Raw genomic sequence first — 6,000 nt, 5'->3', positions numbered from 1 at the left:
GTGTGTGTGATTCACTCACTTCCTGTCATCAAAATCAATAGTGCTGACCATAATCTGGGTTAATACCAGCAGCTGGATGTATGGAAGCTCTATTGAGATTATTCTTAATGCTTTTCATCTGCAAAGTAGGGCTGTGCAATATTTCATATCCCAAAATAGGCAATTTCATATTCAGATAATGATGCATATCATGATATAGCACATATTCTGTAAATTCAATATAAATTTATCTAATGTGATCAGATGGAAAATTCTATTTCATATTACATTTTGAACAAATAAAAAGTACTTACTCATTTTTGCTTATTTATCTCCTCTTATTTAGAAACTTGGTGCAAATTTTCAATTAATTTCATGTAACTAAATATAAAATATTAATGTAAAAAATATAGAAATGTGAAGTAGCCCTACTTTTTGGTACGAGCTCCTCGGTTTGTCTTTGAGTCCTTCTCCTGTTCAGAATGACACCGTTCTGTGTCTCCTTCGCTCTCCTCCATGTTTGTTTGTGATGCCCTCATGCAAACTTCCTGCCTCACCCGTGCCATGCACAGGAACGCAAAGAGTCATCCAAGTGGTGAAAAATACTGTCATAAAGAGTGTGACAGACAAAACGACAGATGTTACTTCATGTTAATACACTAACAAGCTGTATTTTGTTGGGCTATGTTTCACAATCTCTCTCTCCACAAGCTCCATCTTTTGTTTCTCGAAACCAGCTTTTTATAATCTTCGTTCTCTAATCCAGAACAAATAACACAGAAATTCAAAACAATCCAACCTGACTAATTTCAGCACAACGGCTTCCTCAGATCGTACAGCTTTGCAAATAAGAAGCAGATTTAGCCGACGCCATCCATTTAGGAGGCAAAAAGCAAATGTAGCTGAAGCCTCAATTAGCACTTACAAGCTTAAGAATCCCCCAACCAAAGCATGAAATCACATCATGGCATTATAGCTGTTAATGTGGCTTTTGGTGAGCCTGTGGCTGCTGTTTAATAATCATGCACAGTAGCTTTGATGCTAAGGCTCTAAGGGACCCTGGTGTTGCATTTGATCAAGCAGCGCTACACGAGCAAAGACAGCGCCGACACAAAGCGTTTATTTTAGTTCTTATGGCTCAAATCAAACAGTGCTGAAAATAGTGTAACTGAGCAGACAAAGAGAGAGAAACACAGTGTGTGAAGTCACAGCAACACCGGAGCGAATGTTTTTCAGAAACTCATTGATTATTCATACATCTAGTTCCACGGCAGTGGGAACTATTTTTAAAAGGAAAAATCCCTTCATTCCTCAGTAACAAGTTTTATTTTTGGGATGTTTTTTTTTTTTTTTTTTTTACAAGACACGGTAGCAGGCACTAAGGTGAGTGAAACCATGGCAACAAACCAGACATATACGTAGGTAAGCGTGCTGTGAGTTCCACTAGCTCAGTGGGAAGATATGTGTGTGTCAGTGCACCAGCAGACTTGGATGTTTTCTCTGCCATAAAAGCCTTTCCACATGTGTCCATCTCAAACCTGCAGCAGCTTCAAAGACCTGTCGGCTATATTGCAGAGCTGAACAAAGTGAATTTAAAGACTTAATTTTAAGGTGCAGGTGTCTCTCATTAATCATTGTAAAGCACTTATTGATGCCTTATTTTGGTGTTTAGGGTTATTGAGATCCTAATTCATGTGCAACAACTTCCTTACTCGCTGTGAATAATCAGTAATTAGAATGTTATTGAGGGAAAACTCTTACTTAATGGCCTAGTACTTGTAGAATATGCTCATGCAGAATGAGGCATTAATAAGTGTTTTATACTGACTCATAAAACGCCAAATGCTACCAGTGTGCATGCTAATAAGTAACTGGTTAATGGGGAATTTTCATACCTCAATAGTAAGTGTTAAGGAAACGTCGTATCGTCTCTGCAGCCTTAGCGAGGTCATCATTTCATTGGAGTCTAAAGTGGGAAAACAAGCTCTGTGGATCCGGGGTTTCGCTGCACTGTAAGCTTGTTTACAAATCTAGCTTCATGATTTTACAAAGCTCTAGATTAAAGCTGGATAAACACTGAATAACGATGAGCCAAGGCGTGCGTGTTGACACTGCAACCGTGTGCTTCGGCAAGGAGGGACGGGCTATTCTCTTTTCTGCGTCTCTTTAAACAAAGCTGGATGTGTCTTTATGTGGCAGCGCAGCAGTGTGCATATGAACGATCCAGGCAGGAATCTGTTGGCTCATCTCGTTTCTCTCATCCCCTTCCCGCTGGCACTGGGCGTACTGAAGGACCACAGTTGTCACCACAGCGCACAGTGAGAATATTATTATTCAGTAAGACAGTGAAAAGCCTGTGAACCATCTTTCCGAAGGGATTGCAGGAATGCAATACATGGCATTTTGAAGTGGGAACGAGATTAATTAGTTGTGTCAGTTTTTATCAAAATATACAGTCATAACCATTGCTCGTCACTTGTCATTATTAAATCAAGAATGCCAAGTGTATAAATGACTCCTTAACGCTGCAGTGAGCAACAGGCGCTGCGGTCATATTTCTGTGCTTATAGCTGAGGTCAGTTGGTGACAAAAGCATTAAAATCCTTGTCATTTTGACTCCTAATCTACTCTATTTATTCCCGCAAAATCTGCATAATGTCAGTCCCTCCTGGATGCACAAAGTACCTCGAAGTGGCAGGAGAACTTCATTTGTTGCATGTTATTATCATCCTGGCCGCTGAATTAACTATATTGTCACTCACAAGGGATTTCACGTGCGCAAATCACATCCTCTCTGTCTTTCTATATTTCTGTTTTTATCTCTCTTCCCCCTCCCCCTCTCGTTTTGTCTTCCTTTGCATCCCCTGCCTGTGATAGCTCAGAGGAACTAAATCCCGCTGATGTCTCTCCCGTGATCTGAAAGTTATTAGAGGCGGATCTGTTTTGCCTCCGGCGCATTGCTCTGCCATTCCAGCTGTCCCATTCAATTGCAGTTTAATATTTGTAGCCGTATATCTATACAGCTGGATTAATGTACAGTTCAGTTGGCATTGTCCCTTTCATGCCTGTGAGTGCCCTTTTCCCCCACGTTTCAGCTGTGATTGGAGAACAGTCATGAAATCATATGTGGATTATTACAAAGAGGAAGTTTTTTCACTACTTCTGATTGTGTTTTGGCCCATGTAAGACATAATAAGGAACATACAGAGATGGTTTATCTGTCAGCCAACTCTTCCCTGTTATTCCTTAGTAAGAACAAACAAGCACTCCTGTCCTACATCCCTTTCCATTTTAAATATGCTATAATTAGCCTTTTTCTTTCTTGCCATTTATTCATCCTTTTCATCAACTCCTCTCTTTAACTTCTTTGCGGCTCTGGATGTGGCTCTTCAATCAGTACAAGCAGATTATTTTCCACCAAATGCCTTCCTCTCGTTTCTTCTTCGAGGTTTGTTGCTGTCATGACGTGTGAATCAAGATGATGAAGTTGCTTTGTGTCTTGTGCAAACTGAACTAATATCCCAGCTGGTATGCAACATTTAACCAGCCCGCTCTGATATCAGAAACGTGAACATCCGCTGGCTCTAAAATGAAAAGTCTTCAACTCAGATTTGATTGCCAGCAAGAGGGACGGATCACCATGCCTGCAAGGCCAAACCAACTGTTGACAGGCTGCACAGATGCTCAGAAAGACACTAAATAATCCAGCCTGTACCCATGAAAGATGGAGGATGTGTGGCAGACACTTCCAAATGCAGACCCCACTGAAAAGATGACGTGGAGTTTTATTAGCTCGGCTTTGCTATCCAAATGTTGGAAGGCCTTTGAGGAGATGTTTATTTGCTTTTGAAGATTCCAAGTTAATATATATGTATATATATATATTTTATTTTTTTGGTTTGAGAGTTCTCATTTCCTGTCATGTTGGAAGAGAACAAGATCTCTTTCAGTGTGCTCCTCTGACAGTATCTGCGTATTTGTGTGTGAGAGATTCTCAACTTGTGGTTAAGTCAATAGGAGAAGGCTGTTTGCTATGGCACAATGCCCAGACGACTTGGAGATAGAAAACACAGTATGCATGAGCACAAATCCCATGCATCACCCTCTTGAACAGGTAGCATGTGCATGCAAAAGTAGAAGCTGATGACACTGTATGACACATACAAGCTGCGCTACATAAACAAATGTGCTCCAGCTCTCAGATCTCACCAATTTAGACTTTCTGCTTTAGGAATGCGAACCTCCCAGGAAATACAATCTGCTCTTTTCAGCTCTGATTTGATTGCCAAGAAGGGGGACAGGTCAACATACCAGCACGGCACAGTCACACACATGCTCACACACAAAGCCACAAATGAGGACAAGACTTGACAGCAAGCTAACACGCAAACAAACACATTTGTGTCATTGTGGGGAATGTTAGATCACAGCGCATTCATTTCTGAATATCTAATCCGATACTTAACCCTCTTGCACACATGTGAGCAAACACACAGGGTCATTCAAACTGAGGGTGACCATCAGCCGCCTCAGTGTCTCTGCTCTGTTCTTTGTAAAGAGCCAAAATATCTTGGATCTGTTGTTCAGCATGGTCACAAACAACTGGAGCAAAACTGATACTGACACTGAACAGGAATATAATAGCCTCATATGTTCATGAGCTCATGTGGATTTATTTCGAAAAGCTTCCTGCTCACAAAAACTCAAACCAAACTTCCTATAAAAAAAGATTTTATGGCAACATTGCTTGTTTATTTGTTTGTGAGCATCTGTCTTTAATAAGCTGAGAAAAATGCAAGTAGTTATCAGTAATCGTGCAGAAGTTGTAGTATTTTGTGTCCACACTCGAGGCTGGACAGATGAACAGTCTTCCATAGCACAGGCGATGATTTGATTAACCTGACAAGTTAAAACCACATTAACCAAGCGACCCTGACAAAGTGCTTAATGCCATCTTAACGCTGCGCGTCGAAGGACATAAGAGCAGAGAGACCGCAGTAACAGTTCGTGTTTTCTTTAGTTCTTCTTTCATTGCAGGGTCAGTATCACCATCTTAAACATTTCACAGCACAGGCTTCAAATAGAAAGTGGCAGTTTTGGAGTGAAGCGGAAACCAAGAGTGTTTTGCTGAAATAAATATTTCATGAAGTTTGAAATGTGAAAAGGCAATATTTGTGTGTGGTGTGTGGTGTGCATGTGTGTGTGAGTGTGTGTGCACAGTGCAGTGGGTCATTATGATAATTTAAGGCTGTGGCAGAGTTATTATTTTCTGCTGAAGTGCAGATTCAGACACACTGGAAGACCAGAATGAGATGTAATATGAAGGCTTCTTCTTTCATTACATTCTCAATATGAATAGGAATGCATATGTTCAGCCATGATGGAAGTCTGAATGTAACAACCCAGCAATTTTCTTCAGTCTGTTAACATCCGCTGGTAACCCAAAAGACAATCAACCCAAAGCCCAAGACCCAATATCTTTCCGATTTCAGTCAACACACTTTATAACCAAATATACATATCTGTGTCAGTCTTGTGATCCAATATTAATACTTGTGACAAACTGCGCACACACACACATACACACCCACACCCTACAGCCTTACTGCAGACCCCAGCTGTGCCTTTCATCGTGCCACTGTCCTACAGCATACTTCCTTCTTAATCATGCCATCAGCGTGGCTTCAGGGATCAGTTTAGCACTTGGTGCAGAGATCTGTGGTCCCCAGTGGTAAAATCCTAATGACAGATTAGACTCAGTGACTGGCGACTTCACTTGATGACAGGATACATCTGAAATGACTGACTGCATTCTTGTCTTGTCTTCTTGAATTATCAGTCTCATGAGCATGCTTGTAGGTAGGCAGTGGAGGATGGACGGCTCAGCAAAGCGTGTGGTTCCTCTTAGCGATGACCATGATCTTTCCCAAATTTGAACCAAGTGGATCTTCTTTGAACCATGACAAGGATGATTTCATAACTTTAACCAGGTGTTTTGGGGTTTGTTTGTTTTTTCAGCAC

The sequence above is a fragment of the Chaetodon auriga genome, chromosome 11, assembly GCF_051107435.1.
Source record: "Chaetodon auriga isolate fChaAug3 chromosome 11, fChaAug3.hap1, whole genome shotgun sequence".
Classification (NCBI taxonomy): Eukaryota; Metazoa; Chordata; class Actinopteri; order Chaetodontiformes; family Chaetodontidae; genus Chaetodon; species Chaetodon auriga.
The sequence above is the reverse complement of the archived record's forward strand: the minus strand, read 5'-3'. Positions refer to the sequence as shown.